Consider the following 22,183-nt stretch of genomic DNA (forward strand, 5'->3'; position numbering starts at 1 on the left):
TCCTCCATGGCTAGAAAGCTTCCTCACTGGCGGGAGCACTATTGGTCTCAAACATGGATGGGAGCATTTTCCTTTCCATCAGGGTGTTAAGATGTTCACCTGAGAATCATAGAGTCATTTAAGTTTGAAAAGACCTCCAAGGTCATCGAGTCCAACCATTAACCTAACGCTGTCAGCCGAGTCCACCGCTAAACCGTGTCCCTGAGCACCCCATCTACACAGAGGTGTGGTGACTCCATCACTTCTTTGGGCAGACTATTTCAATGCTTGACAGCTCTTTGGGTGAAGAATTTTTTCTGTTATCCAATCTAAATCTTCCTTCACACAGCTTGAGGCCATTTCCTCTTGTCCTGCTACTTGGTAGAAGAGACCAACCACCACCTGTCTACAACCTCTTCTCACTAGATGTAGGCAGCAGTAGGGTCCCCCATGAGCATTCTTTTCTACAGACTAAACAGCCCCAGCTCCCTCAGCAGCTCCTCATAAGACTTGTGCTCCAGACCCTTCACCACCATTGTTGCCCTCCTCTGGGTGTGCTCCAGCACCCCAATATCTTCCTTCTCTTGTGTAATGTTGCACACCATCACAGGACCTCACAGGAGCCTGTTCTTTCGGGGTTTATCAGTGTGGGGCCAAGCTTGGGGCTGGGGATCCTTGGCATTTCCTCTTTCCTGCTGTCCAGCTCCGTGCCATGTCCCCAGCCTCCTGACCCACGTGTGACCACACTCTGCCCAAAAGAGCTCTTATGGTACTGATATGACAGAATGGGCCACAGGACTGAATTTCTTTGAACATGCATCCCCATCAGCAAAATAAACAAATGAACATGGAAGCTTGCCAATTCTTGTTGTAGTTCATTGGGAGATGCTAAAACATGAAATCTCTCACTTGGCCTTTTCTAGCTTTCCTCTTCCTCAGCAGCTACTGCCCTGTGTGTTTAGCTGCACAGCACCAGTGACTTGGCCTGGTATTACATAGCTAAACTAGAAACACTGTGAGGAGTGCTCTTAAACTGGAGGAATAGACAAATTCTTGGCTCTTACAGATAGAGTAATCTATTGTATTAGAGGTTTAAACAAACTTGGGGAAAATAATTGTATGAAGCCTTTAATTTTATCTTAATCTTTTGTGTCACCGTAGACCTGAAAGCAAAGGTAGTTAAATTAGGATAATTAATCATGGAATAACTTACACAGGAGAATGTAATGAATTTTCCATTAATTTGCAAGTTATGTAAATCAAGATAAGAGTCTTCTCATAAACATTCTGTTTGCAAGCTGTGGACAAAAAAAATTAGGTTAATTTAGATGCCCTTTGTTTTGGCATTTTGAAGTTGTTTCTGGTTTAGTTCCTTCAAATATTAGGATTTAGAACTTTAGTTTGTGTTTTGATGCCTGGTGCAGTATGAAAGAGGGCAGACTTGAGGGGGAAAAGGTAATTTTTAGTTAAAATGTTCATGTTAGGGATTCCTGTGTTGACTTTCCCTTTCTCTTTTTCCTGCCCAAGATCTTGTGGATATAGGAGAGATTGGACAGGAAACTCTTAATGTGCTGCTACAGGACCTGCAAAACTGGGTTTGTGCAACAAGTCAGGAAATATATTTACTGTTTTTCAGGGGAAGTCTTTCAATATGTGGAGTTGCAGGTCCTAACTTCCCAAAGGGAGATGTGCTGAAGCCTCAGACGTTGTAGTCAGCCCATGTTATTAATGTAATTGCATCTTCTTTGTGAATAACTTCTGTAGAGGTGAAGCAGACTTTGAAGCAAATCAGTTGACACCCACACAGAACCAAATTATAACATCCTGATTAAATTGCTATGCAGTGTAAATGCTTAAGTATTGTCAATACAAAGGAAGTTTGTTCCCCACAACTCTTAGTGTTGAAATTCTCTTGAATTTTGCTGGATTAAAAAGTTAACTTGCGTAGTTAGGTTATTTGCATGTAAAATGAGCAAAGATTATCAGGATCATTAAAAACATAAAACAAATAAAAGAATAATGTCAAATGTATTTTAGGAATGCCTGTCAAATTCTGTTCACATCCCACATATTTTATTTTTTTTTAGTTAGTGATCAAATGGTGACTTTGAGTACACTGCTTTTTCTTGAAAATATAATAAAATAATTCTCTGCTTTGTGTCAAGCAGATTGAAACATATTCTTGAATTGCATTGTATGAAACGCTTTCTCAGCAGGGTCTGAGAAAGTGTGCTTCTGAAAACTTACCTCCTTTTTATGATCATAGGGCAATGGTAGATGCCACATCTCTGGAAGCATTCAAGGTCAGGTTGAATGAGCAATCTGAACTAGTTGGAAATGCCTTTGCTCATGGCAGAGGGGTGGCACTGCATGGCCTTTGAAGGTCTCTTCCACTGCAAACTCCTCTGATTCTCTGGTCATAACTGGTCATTTAAATGCAATGTTTGTACACTATGTGAATGTAGGAGTAGAAATTATAGTACTGCAATAAAAATTAAGATAGATACCTCTTTAGATGTTGGACTTATTTTTAAAGTTTGTTCCTTCTGTCTTTAGTGCTTTTGATGATTTTGATTAATTTTGTGTGCTGCACAAGTATCTCTTTAGATGCCTCATACTGACCTTCAGAATGCTCAAATTGGATGTTTGGGATTTTGTTTGGGTGCCTGTCTTCATAATACCTTGCACAGCATTTTCTGCAGGAACATCATATTGTCAACTTTCACAAGGAAGAATGCCATGTCAACGCTTTATTAGACTGTTGGAATCATCAAAATGCTCATCTTTAGGGATATGTGAGTGCCTCCAGTGAAAACTGCCTGTTTTGATGTAAAAAAATGTTTTTTGTTTTTTTTAATGAGGGTTTTTTTTTTTTTGTTACACGAATGACTAGCATAATTTTCTTCGTTGTGGGTTCTTTTGAGATTCCAAAGGTTAACCAGTGTCAGTGTTAGCAGTCCATCTCATTATTTAAAAAGAATTACTGGGTAGTTTCAGGATGAGTGAGAGGATAGGACAGTCTCTCAGTTGCCCTTTGGCTTCGGGGTAGAACAGCATCCTTGCTTTAGGGACTGATGACGTGAGCTCACTAGCTGTGAGCTTCCGTGCCCCTTTCCTTTTATGACTGGGGCTTTGAAGTTGCTATCTGCTTTGTGAATTCTGTTTCCACTTTGTAAAGTTGGGGCTTTTTTTTAAATATTCTCTGCTCTTTCCTTCTTCCCTGGACTCAGTGCTATTATGTGAGGGTGAGAGTTGTCAAAGGAAGACTATGCCTGCCGCTGTCCATGGCGTTTTGTCCCACATCTGGTGACATGATGTGAGTGCTTGATCTTTTTAAAGTATAAGAAAAGTGTCAAAATTCTCAGTTTTATAATGCTGTGCTGAGTTTTGTTTATGTCAGAACAGCATGAGATTGTAGTCTTTTAGTTTGACTCCTGGTTTGACATTTGACAGTGGAGTGGCTCGAATCAAGCTCAAACCCATGGAGGTACTCTGCAACTGTTGCCCCTTTCATTCTTTTCCACAGTGACCTGATACAAGGTTGATTAATGTTTCTAAAAGAAGCAATAAGTGGCTGAGTCCTCAGAAAGGAAGCATAGAGCCTTCTGATTCAAACTGTTGATTTATGCTGCTCTTAGCAGTAGTGGTTGGTTTGGCTGCTTGCCCCTTGCTTGTTTGCCAGCTTCCTGCTACTTGGAGATGAACAGGGTCCTGGATTTGCTTTCTCTGGGGTATGGAAATGCTTTGCCATTGCACTGAAATTCTGGTTAGTAATAATTTGCATAAACAAGAACCCATTTTTTTTTTATATCTAGCTTTTAACAAAGAAAAGTAATCAATTGTGGCATCTTATGTATTTTTTTCCTTCTGTACAGAACTGCCTCAAAGGGCCTGTCTCTAAGCTGGACTTGCATCAGTAACTACATTGCTGTTCGCGTCTCTGTTCTCAAAACTGTGGTGTGCAGGACAGAAATGTTACTCTTAAATACCTCTGCTGAAGGTAGGCTTTTGCAGAGCTGGCACATCACACTTAATTCCTGCTTTCGTGACCATCTGCTGAGTAATCCTACATGCTGAGCCCATGGCCTGGAGATGGGCTCCACTTCTTGTCTGAGGGGAAGGCTTTTGGTAAGACATCCCTTTTCCATGGTGTGCCAGGAATGATGCAAGGACTCTTTCCACAGCCTCATTAAAGTTAAATCATCAATATCTTATAGCCAGCAAGTGTGATACTGTTTTACTGTTCCTATCAATGATGATAGTGTAGTATTGGAGCAGGTCACAAAGGGAAGCAACAAACTCCTTGTACCTTGTTGTAGTCCAGTATTAGGTATATTTAATAAGCAACAGTAATGGTTTAATGTAGTTTCTAGGAAAAATTTTAATGTGTGTCCTTTGAGGTGCCGTGACTTGAGCCTTCCTGAATCCCCAGCTTGGTCAGTAGTGTGGGTCCTGGGGTACTCCCCAGTTATATACTGTCCTGCTTTAAAACCTGGATGTGAGAGCCAAGTCCCCCAGCTTGGCTGGGGACAGGGATTAGGTCTGACTGCTAGAGCAGGCAGCACATCTGTGACTGGCTGACATCTGCACGCCCTTGTACTTGCTTTTTTTTCAGTGTTGATATGTTTTCATAAATACTTCCGTACTCACTGTCTTGTCCTTTGGCAAGTAAGTTATAGAAATAATGTCTGATTTATATCCTCTTTGTATTTTTGACCCTGTGGCCTGACCCCAAGTCAAAGCTTTGTATATCTTCTGATTCCCAGCAAAGTGGACTGTAGGGTTTTGTTTTGAAGCCCAGCTGTAGGTTTAGTATTTCCTATCATGGGTAATGTGTCTGTTTCATGTCTCTTATTACTAACATTTCATTTGTTGATTGATTTAAAGTCAAAACTGAGGTCACCTGTTTGTATCTTTTCCTCCTCCGGCTGTAAAACATCCAAAGAGAAACAATTACAGTTGAATAATCAGGAACCAAGTTATTCTTCCTGGTTGTACTGAGTTGTGAAGAGAGAACTGACAGTCTGAGTATGAAGCAGGGTAAGCAAGTGGATATCTTCAAGCAGAGACAGGATAGAGATTAAAGTGAATTCTTGCTGCTTTGGGGTTTTAATAACTTGCTGATGAAAAGTCTTTACTTGGAAACTTGAATGTAGAAATGCGGGCTGGAGCGTCTTTCATGCCAGAGGAAAATTCATCTTTACAGGCTGTAATGTCCATCTGTGTTTCAGTCATGTGTAATGAATTGATAAATCAATGACTTTACCTCAGCTGTTTCGTGCTGCTAGTTCTCTCTTACTTCTTAAGAAGTGCCTAATTTTTTTGGGCCTAACACTTCTGAAGTGTTTTGTTTGAGGTTTTTTTGGTGGGAGAATTTTTTTGGGATGGCTGGGGAATGGGCTGATGGGGTTTCCTCTGCATTTGCAGCTATCTCATTATTAATAATTGTGATTGTTCTAGTTATGAAGCTTATGTAATGAATTCAGCTCTTGTTGTGTTGGCCAGTGAGCAAACAAAGGTGACCTAAAACTCTTCCAAAATATGTGCATGGCTTGGTGTTCTGTAGCCATTTGGCACTTTCTTACTTCCCGTAGGCCTGATGGAAGTGTCGTACTGCCTCTAGTCGTTCAGGTACTTTGGAGAACCACTCTTGCAGTTCCCTGGCATCATTCCCTGGCAAAATTGCTTGGGCAGGTTTTGCTTCAGCATCTAACTGTGAGTTGAAAACCTCAAAGCTGCCTTGATCTGATTATTTAATGGAACTGGGTGTCACTTTTATTGCTTTGAACATTGGTCGCTGTTCTTGGTCACACCCAAGAGAGAAGTAACACATCTGATATGGGGGTTCACTACCAGGAAGGGGTAGGATTCTCATGTCTCTTGCACAGCTTATCTTATGCAGATCTGCCAAGATGATGGAAAGATTAGAGGCTACAGCAAATTTGTTTTATAGTTTGTGTAAAAATCCTACTTCTCCTACTGTGGCTGGATTTGCAACAAAAACAATCATGAGTCCAAATCTGAAGTTATGAAGGAACATCTGTGTACCTTTGATGTTGCAAAGACTTTTGAAAGTGTCTGTGTATTCCAGACTATCATTCTTAAGATGATAATGGCATCACTAGTAAAAGCTAGAGAGAGGTGTCACCCATGTTAGATCTAAAGTCCGTCTCATGCATAGTTTTGCTTGTATTTCCATGCTTTTCTTATGCTTAGTAGATTTCCAATTCTGCCCATTAAGTGCTGCTGATTTTCAGAAGGTTTGTTTTTTGTTAGAATGCAGGCAGGCAGTGTAACATACGTGTTTCCCCTTTGAGCTGCAAATAATTAATTGCTCTCATGTATATTTTCATCAATGTCTTGTCTTCAGATTTTTCCAAATAGCAGGCAAAGATGGTGATAGCATATGGTTGCTTCTAATGTTTGTTCCAAAGTCAAACCAATTACTTAGCTTGCATCTTATGAACGACAAAGCGGTTATGATTTCATGGGGACTATGAAAAATGAATAAAGCTAAATGGCAAACTGAAAAGCAGCACAGTTCAGACTTTGACTTATTTGTGGGGTTATACTCAGGCTGTCATTCAGAAACCACTATATTTAGGAAATAACTTTGGGACAGAGTATACCAGCATCTTCCCTGGATCATCAGTGAGGTCTCAGAGAGTACAATATTTTTTGAAAATTTCAAAATTAACTACTTTAATGATATCCTTTTTAGGAGCTTCATTGACTTTTTTCTAACTGATAGAGAATTCACCAAAAACTCTTACAAAAGGCCTCTTGTTTTGTCTAATTTCAGCTTCTATTCCCTATTTTATGGTTCTCTGTAATGTTTGCAGTAATAAGGCACTGTGGCATTTTCCTATTCCCTTTCACAGTGAAAACTTAAGAAACCCAATTGTTTTGAATAAATTTCCTGGTCTTATTTACTTAAAATTAATCATGGTACCAGGCCCCTTTTTAAGCCTATCTTCTGGTGCCACTTTCTGCTGGTTTTGGCTGGGACAGAGTAAATTTTCTTCATAGTAGCTGGTTTGGAGACATGTTTTGGATTTATGCTGAAATCAGCGTTGATAATAGAGAGATGTTTTTCTTATTTCTGAGCAGAGCTTGTACAGTGTCAAGGCCTTTTCTGCTTCTCACACAACCCCACTCTTGAATCATTATACTTGTTTTTCATCATGTGCCTGGTTTTCCTCTCCTCGTTTTTCATCATGTGCCTCATTTTCCTCTTTTTGCAGCCTTTCTTTGAACTCTTAGTTGGCTGTTGTCACCAAACCCAGGAACATTCACAAGTTTACAGCCTTTCTTCTTTCAAGTCCTTTGGCAAGAGGTGTATGTTCACAAAGACTGAAGAGGGTAGGAAGTGGTACATTAGCATATAAACACAGTTCATAAATTCCCAGTTGCAGTTTTTAGTTGGTATCCCTTGAACCTGTGCTTTCAGGTCCCCCCCCACCTGTACTTTCCATCACCTGCTGCTTTTCTGTGGAGTTTCTTAAAGAAATGTTTTTCTATAAGAATTGTGTTTATCCTCTTGATAGCCACCTGTCTTAGCAGACCTAATTCTGATTGCTTTTTTGTTGTCATTAATTTGTTTGGCATCTGACTGTTGTTCCTCAGGTGCACAAAGAAAGTGACAGCATGGAAACCCATCAGGTCCATCCGTGCTGCTGCTTTGTTCAAGTACTGTAATTTGCCTGCCCTTCATTCCCCTCTACAACAATTCCCTCCTCTAAAAACACACCATCTCTTTTTGCTCATCTTTGGAGCCCTGCTTTAGTAGTCTGCCCACTGATGCTTAAGCACTCTAATTGCTCTGTCATGATGTCTGTACATATTTTCATTTATTTTTTTAACTTCAGAAAAACAAATCCTATCCTGTAAAACCAGGTAATGGGCCGGCCAGTAAACCTGTTTTTCTGTGTTCCTTTTTTTTTTTTTTTTTCCTATTTTATTTTAATAACTGATATAAACTGTAAATTAAACCCTTGGTGTTGGAGAGTAGAAAAGAGAGTAGCTGAGAATGATGGCATAAAACTAGTAAAAGTAAAATGCAGATCTGCTTTTTGTATCTTCTTACAGATATATTTTTCAAAAACAAAAGTATTAGTGCATTGTATTTGGGGATCTGCTTCTAATTGAAGCTTTGTTTCAGTATAATTAACGTTTAGGAGATTAGTGCACTTTTGTACTTCTGCAAATGTACTGTAACTTTCCCTGACAGTGGCTAGATAGCTGTGCTGAACCAGAGTCTCCTAGTGAAATACTCACAGCTGCAAGAATGGTGGTAGCAAAACCTTGAAACTTTGAAAGATGTTGCTGCCTTCCAGTTGTCCAGTGGATGTAAGTCCTGCTTGGGAAAATTAGCAGTATTTTCATCAAACTTTGCAGGGAGTAAGGCTCCTCTTAGTATCTTATAGGTGTCTTACTTTGCAATGAAATTTATTAGTCTTGATCTGAGTTGGGATGAATACTTCTAACAACTGGGTACCAAGTCAGAAAACATGAATGTTTTTCCACCTCAGAAGTAAAACCTTCAGTACTGAAGATACTTTTTACTAGCCAACAAAAGTAATATAGAGTAATAATTAAAGTAGTGGTGTGTGAAGTATGAATGTATTAATATTAATTGTGGGGGAAGTGCCTGACTTGAGATTTTTCTGTATTTCTTTAATTTGATTCCTCCATCTTTTCAGGGGCTTTAATGCTGAATATGGGAACAGATTGCAACTTAGTTTTATTGTTGATGTAAATGAAAATAAGTCTGTCTGCAGGAGTAGAAGCTGCCAGAGTTAGAAGATATGGACCCTCTTTAACAAAACTTAATGTTTCTGAAAATTGTGTTTTTCTAAATTGAAAATACCTTTTAATTTATGCTTGATGTGAGATTTTTACATGAAAATTATAGAGATGTTAGAGTAGTGAGTCTGTATCTGCTGCCTGGGAAAACGTAGGGTCTGCATTAAAGAGGTGGAATAGTTTTCAACAATACCCATTGCTGGATATCCCCTTGTTTCTAATTATGTATAAAGCTGAGGTTTTCCCCACCTCTTCTGCTTTGTTAGATAACTTTATTCTCTCACACAGGTTTGGCTGCAGAGAGCATTCATATCTTTTTGTTGTTTGTGGTTGTTTTTTTTTTTTTTTTTGACACAGAAAGTATGTCTTACTTTTCTGAGTAGCTAGATTCCTCCAGCTGTCTAGTTTCAGTTTCCTGACTTACACCTCTCTCTCCCCGTGACAGAGGTTAGGGTAACGCCTTATCAAAGCACCAAGTTATCAAATGCTTAATCATACGCTGCTGAACTTCCGTATCAGCTTATTTCTTTCTAAGGAAATCCTACATTTTTAAAGACTTTAGTTTGGATTATGGAAACCTCCTGGTAGACTTGAGTCAGGTTTGAAGGTTTAGATTGATGCCTTTGGGATTATTAAAATAAGAGTGCCATTCATTCATTCAGTTGCGAATCCGTCTAAATTACATTTGGCTTCTCTTCCATGGGATGTATATTTTTGTAAGTATTAAAACTTTGATTTTATACTTAGCAAGAGAGGAAGAACATAGCAATTGAGGATGAAAAGTCCTTTCAGAAAAAAAAGCCTAAAGACTTGTTGATACTGGACAGCCAAGCAGGAAATTACACGTGTCATAAAAGGCTCCAGTTTGTTGGATAGAGACTGAAACTCAGGATGTAGTCTATAAATACCAAACAGGTTCATAAAAATATTTTTAAAGTGCAGTTCTGAGCACTTTATAAACGCTGACTGATAACTGTTCAGCTATTTAATATAAATATGTTTGTGCAGATGCATGCACACACATTCAATACCATACTTTCATTTTTAAACATGAATATATTCAATTCAGTAGTATTTATTTCTCTTATGAGACTGGTAACATTGCTAACACCAGATATAAATTTGGGACCATATTTTTTTGCAGATTCTAAACAGCAATTTAGTGGAGAAGCGAAACAGAAGGAACTCTAATTTCAGCAGACAGAAGGGAAGGAATTTGTGAAGCTGAATATTTACCTGCACAAAAAGTCGCAACCTTTTTTTCCCTATAGTATTCTGTCACAAGTGTTTGATTTTAAGCAGTACATCTAGCAGTCTTCTGGGGATTTTGGAGATGTCTTCTATCCTGACCTGTTAATAGCTGTTAAAATTTGTCACTCAACTTGGAAATAGAAGTGTTTGTACTTGAATTTGCTCAGGCTATTGGCCAAGCAGCATGGCTGGAACAGATTTACTAGCTGCAGGTAATGACCATTTCACCTTTTTCCCTTTGACTTGTCAAGTATGAACTTACAGGGATCCTTTTGCTTACACAGTTGCTTTGGTTTTTAGACTGGAATGACCATCATTCAGAATTGCTGCTTAAAATCCAGTATTTTGGATATCAGAATAATTTGTAATAGTACAGGGGTGTGTTTCTGGCTGATTATTTGTTGTTGTGCTTTGTTGTACTAAACACGGCAAGGTTGCAAAACATTTTTTTTTCTTGCCATGTTTTAAGTTTTTTTATCTTTTACCAAATACTATAATAACACTACTACAGCAGGCTCATAATAGTTGTGTAGCTGTAATGCTATGTCACTCTGAATATGTTTATGCCTTCATCCTTCTCTTTAATGTTAAGTATTTACATGTAGATACCAATCTGTCTGAAATCCCCCCATTGTTACTTGTTCCTGTTGCACAACTGTTTCAAAGGCAATCTCCCAAGATGAGACTTTGTCAACCCACTCAACACAAACAAACTCTTATCTTCAGTGTACTATTGTCAAGACCCAAACTCAGTCAGATTTGATGTCTAGACCCCAAAAAAAAAAAGCAGGACTGTGAGTAAAGAAAAAGTAATTGATATCTGACTAATATTGCTGCCTGTTTGGTTTTTTAACAGTATGAGATCAAAAATGGTTTTCTTGAACTTGTGCTTAAACTGTTTCTGCATGTATTTTTGAGGTTTTTGCTAAAGGAGCCCTGTGTTTCATCTCATGGTCTGTTACTTGACTGCAGTCCTGTTTCTAGAGTGAATAGCTGATTAGAAAATTAAAGTAATTTGAAGCCACTCAGAATTGTTAGCTTAAAGGAAGCTGCTGTGCCATCTGCTTGTGCCAGTAAGGGTGCTGGACCACATACTGTCAAATAAAACCAAACCACAGAAATCTCATGTACCCAAGTACTTTTTCTGTGTGATTAGAGCTGGTTTTACCTCAGGTGGCATTTTGAGAAAAAGAATATAAACAGGGATTTAGGTCACAGCTTGTAAACTACCAAATTCTGTCTGGTTGTTTTGCATGTAAAAAGCAGTGGTGAAAACACATTCATTTCAGGAAAGCTAAGTCGTTATCCTTATGGGTGGAATGGGTGGAATTTAAGGATTTTTATTTTTATTTTTTCTGAGCATAAGACAGTGTTTTGGAGTGGGCTTTTAACAAGGACTGCCTTGTCAGCTCGGTGGAGGTCATCTGCAGGGAAGCTAGGTGGTGTTTCTTGCCTGCAGGGGCACAGGAGTAGATGAGTCCCTTAAGAAGATGTTGTGTCACACTTGTGCTCTTTGCCCTGAGCATTTCCCTTGCATGTCTCTGAGTAGTTTCACTGTGGGGAAAATAATGACATGAGAGAAATTCAGAATTGATACCTGTATGTCACCTGTTAAATTTCAGAGCTTGGAGATTATGCTGTTGGGACTGGCAGTATAAAGGCTAGAGACCATCTATAGCTGAATGCTTGTCCAGTATTGCTAAACACCTCTTTGCAGCCTTTAAGTCTCCAAAAGAAGATGTAGGGTTCTAATTTTGGAAATTTACAATGTTTAAACCAAGATGCAGCTTTAAGGACACTGTTCTCTTATCCATTCTAAAACTGTGGCTTTGATGATGAAGCTAAATGCCTTCCTGTTGCTGTGTCTCCAGGCATTGCTGCAGGGAGCCTCTGGGAGTTCCGGGGTGAAGAGATCTGCCTTGATGTGGAGACCTCTGCTAAAGGTGAAGACCTCCTAACGGGCCAGACAGCCTCAGCAGGAGTTCAGAAATCTTACAGCAAGGTAAGGTGATTCATTTTTCAAGCAAATTGGATTGTGTGATACAATTCTCAAAATAAGTATTTTTCTTCTTGTGAAAAAAAACACTCAAGTGCATCTCTGAGCTTTCTCCTTTTGTGTGTATAGCTCCGTGCTACCTGATACAAATGTTGTAATAGCAAATTCTGGGGGAGGGGAGAGGAAAACTACATAATATGCATTGTAGGTTAGAGCCAGAAGTAATTCCTTAGATTATTAGTAGGAAGATAGATCTACAGTTCTTTGTTGGCAAGGGAACAGGCTGTTTCTGAGCTCTACTGCATGCTCTGGTTTTTGAAACATCTCACTTCAAGTGCCACATTCAAAGCTCGCATTGAGTGGCCACAAAAATATGGAAACACTCTCTGGTATCTTCAGCAATGGGAGAAGAATGAGGTTTGTATATAATGATTTTCTGTTTATCAGCACTGTGGTAATTTCTTAGCATCCACAACCCATTCTTGCTTGTACAGGAGAAATACTGGTGGAAGAAATGGACATGTGACCCCAAGAACTTTGTTGAACTTATCAATGTTACAGTTGCACACATTTAGAGATTTGACTATGCTACGGTTTTGTTTGCCAGAGTTTTGAATGTAGTGATGATATATGCAGGATCTTTCCTTCATACTGACAAGATCAATTGAACTAACTGTAGAGAGTTGGCTGAAAAAAGTAACTGTAGAGAGTTGGCTGAAAAAAGTGAGTAGTAGTGGAAATGTTTCCTACAGATTTATTTAGGATTGAACATAGGTGCTTCTAAAGTTCTGTCAACTTCTCAATTTTTAAAAACCACCTTTTGCAAGGTGCTAACTTCATTGTTGGAAAGAATATTTCTTGATTCACCTAAGAGGAATTGCAGATTTTTCTAGTTAATCCTTTATTGATCCTAATTTAAACTGAAATTACAGCTCTGAACTAGACCTAAGTTCATTGTCCTTCCATCCATGGAGTAAAATCAAAATCGCTGTTAAGTTCTCCCATTGGCAGAGTCAGTGCTTCAAATCAAAACCTTCCCTCATCATCTGCTGTACACACTGGGGGTGAGTGCAGTAGGCACAGTTAGGCCCCCTCATCCCTTTGCTGCACCATGCCCTCTCTCTTTGCTTCACATTTCTTGGATTTCAGCTGCACTCATGTTTCTCCAGTCCTCTAGCAAGGTCATCTTGAACTACTGAGGACGCTGTATTCAACCCCTGACCGAGCAGAAAAGCTGCTGCTGCTGACTACAAAGTGATTTCAAATTGAAGGCAAAAAACCCATCCAGAAATACTTATCTCTGTAACATTTCCCTTTGTTACATTTGCCTTAGGAGTGCACAAAGCAATACAAGTTGAGATAACCATACGTAGCAAAGACACAGCATTTCTCCTGGGAGTTATGTAAACATTTATTTATTTTTGAAGTGCAGTTTTATGCATTGAGAGGATAAAGACTTCACAGAAGGTGTCCTCATAGTCCCATGGGGTGCATGAATGTATCTAGGTGAGGTGGTGGTTAGGTTTCAAACACAGCAGTGTTAGTGTAGTGTTGAGTTTTGGTGCTGCAAGCATCCGTGAGTGAAATGCAGCCTTGAACACTCTCACTGCTTCCAACAAGGCAGTTTATTCTGTGCCTCTCTGTCTCGTTTCCCTTTGTTGGAGGGGTTTGTTGCTAACTAGAAACACATGATACGAGACAGCCAAATGTTCTGGTGAAAATCAAGGACACTTCATATCTGTGAAGATTTTATATTTGCCCTAGATTCTTTTTTTTTTTCCCCTTTTCCTCATTGATGCAGCTGTAACTGTTGTAAATTATATGAATAATTGATCAAGGAGTTCTTGTTTACCTCAAATCATGTTATGGTTCTTGCTTTTAAGAACTGTGCTGCTCTTTGTTTTACTACAGCATTGCTCTTGTGCTGTTCTGTGTGTGTGGTTTTTATAGCCTTAAAGTTTTCTTCTGCTTCTGACCCTTTGCTCTTCCCATCTTTCCCCTTCTCTGAAAAAATGTGTTGTTTCTGCTTCAGTATATTCCGTGATCTAAGTGAAATGCAGAGTCCTTTTTAATCAACAGCAACACATTTTAAAAGCCCTTCCCAGCCCTGGGAACTGTGCAGTGCACACATCTGGTTTCACATAAGCATGAATTGCTGGCTTCACAAACACGGAGCATGTAGTCCTTGCCACAGAGTTAGCTAAAGTGTTCTGTAACTTGAGACTCTATTTGAAATAAAAACAAAATTGTATAGCTTCTTTACCATGCTAATGGAAAACATTTAATTTGCTTTTTTCAAGCCAACCAAAAGTATGACGCAATGCTGCTCAGGCAGATTTACAGTGCCTTTTCTTCCCTAGAAATCAATACAGCTTGGAGGGGCTGCTGTGGGAGCTGGCTAGCTGACTGCAGTCCAGCTGCATTCAAATGTAAACTTCTCTACCACAAACCAAAACTGGTGATCTTGATTTATTCAAGCATCACTGTATCTTTGAGGTTGTGGTGTTGGGTTTTCTTCTTTGCTTTATTGCCATTAATACTAGATTGGATTTCAAAATAGCAGGTTCAGTGGGCTTATGATATTTTTTTCATTAAATCATTCAGTGAATTTTTGCGTTTCCTGAATTACAGTACTTAGGTTTGTGGTGGTGATATCAGCAAAAGCAGATCTACATACACGGCCATGTGTTCCTTTCAGTGGAGTCCTTTTTTCCCCCCCTTAGAAACAAACAAAAGAAAGAGCAGCACCAAAAAGCAGGCCCTCATTCAGTGTGAGCATTAAGGGCTAGCATCATAAGCATTTTGTACTTTGCACAGAATAAGCCCTGAATATTATGTGCTGTTTGATTTCTCTCCTGCGAGAAGAGGTAAAGTGCAAGAGTTCTTTGTGAGCCCAAAAAAAGTTTTTAGAGGAGATTCATGGCGTTTTTTCATAAGTGAAGCCAACAATGCAGATTTTCGTTGTACAGCAACTATTTTGCCTTTGTTTCCTTTCTGATTCTTCACTGTTTTCAATAATAGCTTTGACTTTATTTAAACTCTCTACTATAAGAGGCTGTTGATGTTCCTCTCATTTTTTTTTTTTCCTTAATGGGATTTTAGTCGTGCTTAAGAGCTTTACTTCTGGCAGAAGGTCTTCCCTAGAATGGCCCTTTGGGATCCTTGATGCTGCTTTTCTCCCCGAATGATGTGTTTCTTTGGGAAGTCTGTCACTAGTGGTCTGTGTCCTGGTCATACCAGACACAGTTCTACCAGAAGGAAAATCACAACTTGATTGCTAGCTTGCCAAAAGGACATTTCATCTTTTTAAGAAAAGTTCTACTTCCATTTCTCATGCAACTGTGATCCAGGTTTTTTAATCCTTCAGCCATTTTTCTCTGATATACTTAACAATCTCATGGTGAGTAAACAGCTTAAGAACACAGTGTGGAGGAGTTGTGGTCCTTTTTGCAGGGATAGCTCAGGATGTCATGGGTTAGCAAAGAGGTGCAAACATATTTTGGAAATGCGTTTGGCCCATAGGTTTTCTGTTTGACCGTTCCGAAGTTCTTGTGAGCATGAAAGGTCTGTCATTATAGTTTTCCTTTTGCCATCTTCCCTGCACTAGCACTGGAAGTCCAGGCTGGAGTATGCCATTAAGACTTCTAAAGCCACACTTTGAATAAAGCTTACATTTACTGCAGAATATTTGCTTTGCATGGTTACAGTACAAGCACTGTATTCCTGTGTAAACACTGTAATGAAGTTGTTAAGAAGAAAGAAAACGCTTACAGCATTTGCACTAAAGTTCATGGAGCATGAGATAGCTGTGCTTAGGATGCTGGTACTTTGAAGGGATTAAAAAAGGCTTCTCAGAAATAAACAAAAAAATATTCTCAGACTAGCAAAACAGTTTGCAAGTGATGAGAAGAACAACACTAATTATTATGTAGAGAATAATCTGACTTGAAGTGCCGCGGTGGAATCCACTTTATGATCTGACCTTCCTACATATGAATTGAAAAGCAGGAAAAAGTACAGGGCATGACCTAAAAATGGTAGTCTGGAAGCTTCTTTATGTATGTTGGGTCTTATTTTTGTCTAGCCTGAAATGTAGTTTTTCCTCTTGAGTCAAACCTGAATAAACTGGTTTGAGTGTTTGTGTTGTCCTCATGGTTCCAGCTCTGCCAGACATAGCTACTTTATTTTAAGAATTGCTCTTACTTGGAATTTGAGTCCTGCTGGAAACAGTATTGTCAGGAGGCTGCAGTCTTGCTGTTAAGAAACTTAAATAAGATAAGGCTAATCCTATTGTGTGCTTCTACTTTCAGAGGTAGTGTAGAAACTTGCCTTTCGTAGTAAGGGCACCATACCAATCACTACCTGCTTTATGGGATTTCTCTCCCTTTTTTTTCTGAATTGCTGACTTGACTAGACATTAATATTCAAAATGTTTCACACAGTTGTAGATGGCATTATACTGTGCCAACTTTCAGACTTACAGAAAAATAAACCAGCTCTTGTTTTCTACAAGTCAAAGAAGGTGAGAGAAAATAAATTTACCTCTAGTCTCTTTGATTGTGGCAAATTTGGGTTTCTTTTGTACAGGATATTTAAATTGTTTTATTTATGTATCAGTAGAGGTAGAGTAAGGATTGGAATACTGAATACCTGTGAGCTTTTGCTGCGATGGTTTATAAGTTTCAAAACCAGAAACTCTGTGCACATAGTAAGAATTTTTGTATTGTCATTTTGGATTGGTGCTGAACCAAACTTCATTATCCTGCTCCAGGAAGAGGTAGTGTTGGCTATTAAAAAAAGCTCCAACCAACAACAATCAAATTTAAGAATTCTCCTACAGGTGTAGGAGGATAATCTACTTCCAATATTTGTTTCTATCTTGATTTTTTGCGTTTAGAGATTAAAATGCAAAATGACTTCAGAATGAGGTTATCTTTTGAGTCTAAATCAGCCTTGGGTTTCTTAAAACTTGCAGCATTACAAATGATTTGTAGAGAATTGGGCTGCTAGAGTATATGTTCTTGAAATAAGTTGGTTTAGAAAAGGCACACTTTTCAGGCTGTCCTAAAAATTAGTTACTCTGTAAATCATTTAATCTAAGGCCGTGGTTAGATTTCTGTGTGTGGATAATTAGCAGTTGTCTCTGCTCATTTCTTCTAAAGGACCTGAAACTTTTATAAGCCTGGATAGTTATCAGAAGGTTTTGACTCACTGGGAAGATCTGGATTAAGAGCAGAAACTTTTTGTGGTTAAAACAGCAGCTGACTTTTGCTGTGGGCCCTTGGGCATGTCCTCTTGACTTCCTTGCACCAGTTTACCACTGTATCCACTGCTGTTGTCACCCCCATAAAGTTCTTTGTAAGCCTGTAATCAAAATACAGTTGAAGCTGTTTGTTATTCTGAGTGTACTCAACTTCATTTGCTATGCAGTTCTGCATATGGCAGTGTAAAGCACAGTGGAATTATGCAGTTTAGTCTATAAAGAATTTACACTAAATAAAACCACCATGTGCAACCTGTATTATACTGAAGAAGATTTGGAAAAAAAAAAAAAACCAAACACACAGAGGTTTATTTTGGATTTACCAGAGTATAGAAATACTGCCAGTGGGGGATAAAGCCGTTTGGTTAAAAATGGGAATGCTATGACTATAAAAGTTGAGAGGGGAAAAAATATCTGTCCTAGAAGGGCTACGTGGCAGTCTTAATTTGCCTGAGTCTTTAGCAGAGGTTTTCCACTTCTGTTTCTGCCAAGCAAATTAAATTTATGAAGAGAAGCTAAACTCCAAGGGTTGGACTGTTAGTATCTTTTGACAAGGTTAATGTGGTGAAGCAGAATATTGGTAATAATGAGCTGACATTTAACAGTGGACCAGCTGAGAGATCCTTGTGTTCCTACGTAATGTGAAGATTGAGTGTCCTGTAAGCTTATTGTTTTATGTTTTGTACTTGCTTTTGCATGCATGCCAGGACATGCTCTGGGAAGAGGCATAAACTTTTTTCCTTTTTTCTTTCACAAATACATTTCTTTCCTGTCTAGAGCTGGAAAAGAGGAGCACAGGAGGGGTTTTGTTAAATACAGCAAAATCTAATTACAGCTTGATTTAAAGCCACATTTACACAATGGCTGAGGGGTGAGTTCACTTCCACAAAAACAAACTTGTTGGCTTCCTACTGTGCATCGGGGAATGTGAAGATGCATGTCCTGGAGAGCAACTGCCTCCCTCTGCTGGCACCAGCTTTTCTTACGCTGTGCTACAGCTTTGCTACATTACATAAAAATACAACTGTACTCCTATAAGAAAGAACAGTGATGCATGAATTCACGGGTGTGTGCTCATCTTACTGGTTGTGCCACAGGTAATACATGGGACATCGTGTGTTCCATGTGATAGGCCTGATGTCTGTTTTCCACGAGCTGCAGAAACCATTCCTCTAAAGGAATGGTTGTTTCCTCCAATATGTATCTTGAGCAGTTATGTTCCTGGTGGTTCAAGGGGAAAATGTGGGTGAACGTTTTCTCGCCATTGTGGTTTTCACTCAGAGTGTACCTCTGGAAAATGCAAGATCTTACTTTATTTGCCTGCTGAAGGAGCTGAAAATGTGGTTTTCTTTCTTCAACTGGTTCAAGTGTTCTGCTGTTCTTTTAACTCAGTTTCTCAGATGACAAGGCTGCACATCTCCAGCTTAGTGAAAGTTCATCATTTGTAGTAGGTTTTTCACTTCCAGGGATACCTTTGCTCAAGAACGCCACCACAGGTGGTTTCATAACAGCAGCTCATAGTTAAGACTATGGTGTTTCTTTATTCTTCCCTTGTTTCTGGCTGATGACTGCACTTTTAGCAGTTTTTTGTTATTGAATTTGCACTTTATGCTGCTACTGTTCCTTCCATTTCTGCTGCTCTAACTCATAAGAATTAGAATAGCAGAGTTTAGAGATTAGGTATATGCACTGCCGCTCTCTAGAAAAATGAGGCTCAGTGGAGGTAGAAGGTGGCTGGTGGTGAGACTGAGGTTGCTGTGCTGTCCAGCAGCATTGCTGAGCCATGTTTGGAAGCTGCTTAGTGAAGAGATTTGTGCTAGTGAGAGGCTGAGGTGAGTGGGTTGGTGTACATGGGAAATTTTTGGGAAGGAGGAGCAGGCACATGGTAGGTGGGGAAGGAAGGGGTCACCAATATTTACAGAAATCAAGGGGGGACAACAAAGCTTGCCTGGAAGAAAGCATTGCAGACACACTGGTGGAGAGGCAAAAGTAGAGATGGAGGGCCTAGCATGGGCAGCATCTGGGTGAAAATTAGTGGAGGGATCTATGAGCTGTGTCTTTGAAGTAGGGTTTTATGTCATATAAACAGTATTTGATCAGAAGCACCCAAGAGTGAACCACTCAAATAAAGAAAGACCAAAACACATGATGTCATCAAAAAACCCAGTAATTTCAATGTGATTTAAGTTGTCTTTATCTGGAACTGTTTGGCATTAAAGTGTGATCAGTCTGATTTCCAAGCTTGCTATATTCGCATCAGTTGTAAATGAAGTCTTGTGTTGCCTGTGGATTATTCCTGTAGGGTTTTGTCTTCTGTAGAGCTTTCTGTTTGTCGTCTGTCTTCTCTTTCTGTGTTCTACTAACAAGAACAGGTTCAAAAAAATTAATAAATCTATACAGACAATGCTTACTTTGTGACTGTTTCAAGTTGCATCGTAACTCATTTCTACAACGTCTTTTGCATTGCTCATTCACTTTTTTCACGGCAATAGGCAGCCTGTAATGAAAATGTTGACTCACCTGAATGATGTCTCGGTTTTCTTTATACTCTAGATCAGATTGCAAGATAATTTTAAATTACAAGTATTAGATCACATTTCCTTGGACAATTGCTTTTGATTATACTAAGTTACTGCACTCACCTATTTAAGTCACAGTCAACATTCTAAATATCAGTGTTAAGGGAAGCAGGAGAAGGTGTTCTGAATGATGTTTGCTCCATATCTTGTAAAATTAATATTTTGAGTCTCTTCAAATTAATGGTACTCCTTGTATTAAAGAACGTTGCATTAAAGAGGCAATTAATTTATCTTGTAACAAAAAATACAGGTAATCTTGGCAAGGGGAGGTGGGGCAGAAGGCATCTATGAGATGCAGCTTGGATATGCACATAGTGTAGTCTTTCATTATTTTATAGATTGCATGACAGCAGCCTTTAATTTTTGGATGCTTTAATTCTAGTGCAAGTACTCAAATGACTCACCAGTTATCTAAAGCATCAGGTAACTATACTGATCTTTAGCTTTGTTCTATGTTCTTATCCTTGTTTCTATCTTCATTTTCTCAGGGGTAGGCTACAGTGAATTTAATTAATGTTTAGAAAAACAAAAACCCAAAACAATGTGGGAAGTGTTCCCAAGTGTTCTCACGAATAGAGCCTCTGCAGGCTTTCTCTTGGGATGGTCAAGACATACGGAGGATAAGTTCTCCATCTCCTTTCACAGTACCTTCAAACACAACATAACTTGACCCCAACCTGCCAACAGGCTGCACTTCTCAGTTGGAGGTGATACTATTTTCCAGAAGACGTGTCTTCTCTCTGCTACCTGCAGCGGTGCCTTCGTTTTGGTGGTTGGCCTTTGCCAAGGCACGACCCTGCCCTTAGCTACATTCCCCCTCCGCTGAGGGATTGCTGTGTGCCACAGAGTGTGGTGTTTAACCATGGAGGGAGGGGCAGCCCTTCTAGCTAATCCTATCAAAGTGCTGAATTACAGGGGGTCAGACAAGAAATCAATACTCTTTTTCCATCTGATTGCCTCGAAGACTATGGAAATTAAATCTGTCTGTCTGTAAAAAAAGTTATGTCTACACTACAAGAAATACAGTTGGCAAGTATGAGCTGCTGCTTGTCTTGCTGCTGGGAAGGATTTTGCCTGGATAATTTTGTTTTCAAAGTAGGTATTGGTAAGTTCCCCTGAGCTTTGTAATAGTGAGATGCAAATAATCTATACAACAATGACAATTCTGCTGTTTTCCTCACAAGTTGTGTAGATCTGCCTGCAGCAGGCTTTGCGAGTTGATGAGGTGAGTAAAGATATATTGCCACCTGGGAGGCATCCTTTGTTTTCTGGAGTTGTCTGCCTATTAATACCTTTTATGTGTATTTTTGTTGCCTTTTTCTTCTTTGACACATGCTTTTTTGATTTCCTTTGGTTTTGTTGTGTATAGGCTTTTTCTGATACAATGTACTTCTCAAGTGCAGACATGCATCTCCTTCACCACCAGCAGCTTCTACAGATTTTAGAGTTTATTTTTTTAATATCCAGGCCAGATCACTTATTCCCAGTTAGTTAGTTTTGTATTTTTATTTACTTGAGGAAATTCTGCCAAGTATTAACTCAGATTCAGCTGCAGTAAGGCTGGAGGAGTGTCATGGGTTAGGAGACATGAGATGTTCTAATATATGATAAAATTGGGAAGACTTTAACAAGTCTCTGGTTTTACTCCAAATTTTTTCTTCCAGTAGTTTTGGGAATTGAAATAATAAGTATACAGAGACCCCAAAAAATGATGTGAATACTGCAAAATATGATAGATAATTTTCAGACTTTTCCTTTATGCACTCTTAGGTCTGAGAAAGTCAATTTAAATTCCAAGTTCTGAGTGAGTACAGACTTCTGAAATAGTTTTTTGCTCCAACATAAAGTGTAGGATTTTGAAAGAGAAATAGTACATCTAATTTGGTTGATTTTTAGTCTCATTTTATTGATGTGATGCAAAACAATAGTAGAAGTTACTTTTACCTGATGTAGTGTCCTAGTTTACCACAAGAGTTTATTATATGTGGAGTACCCCAAGAGAAAATGAGCCTTCTAAATTCTTCCCAACATCAATATGTCAAAGCTGTTTCAGTTTGTTTTAAATGAAAGAGGTATGGAATTATATAAATGGGGGAGTTGTATGTACTCTGAGCAGCTTGATTACTGTAAGTGAGATAAATGATTAGATTTTTGCAAGTTGGCTGTGCAGATGCTGTGGCCTATGTGCTGAACTGATCAGCATGAGAACTCAGTCCTGCGTGCGGGGTTATCCACATTGCTTCCACTCGGTCCTTCCAAGTAGGAATATTCATGCTAGTGAGTGGGATATGGTGGAATTGCTAGCAGCAG

The 22,183-nt window shown here is 39.0% G+C and overlaps 1 protein-coding gene across 4 annotated transcripts in view; it reads left to right on the top strand.

The window, feature by feature from the left end:
- FAM110B (family with sequence similarity 110 member B) overlaps positions 1-22,183 on the top strand; it is a 110,875-nt gene that overhangs the window by 18,737 nt on the left and 69,955 nt on the right. For 3 of the 4 annotated variants that reach the window (XM_059860977.1, XM_059860989.1, XM_059860982.1), the window contains exon 2: positions 11,907-12,037. The gene's annotated coding sequence lies outside the window, so the exon portion shown is untranslated. Of the gene's footprint in view, positions 1-3,961; positions 3,980-11,906; positions 12,038-22,183 lie in introns of those variants that run through there. The other variant, XM_059860983.1, reaches the window with a different exon arrangement.

This window comes from Haemorhous mexicanus, chromosome 1 (genome assembly GCF_027477595.1).
Source record: "Haemorhous mexicanus isolate bHaeMex1 chromosome 1, bHaeMex1.pri, whole genome shotgun sequence".
NCBI lineage: Eukaryota > Metazoa > Chordata > Aves > Passeriformes > Fringillidae > Haemorhous > Haemorhous mexicanus.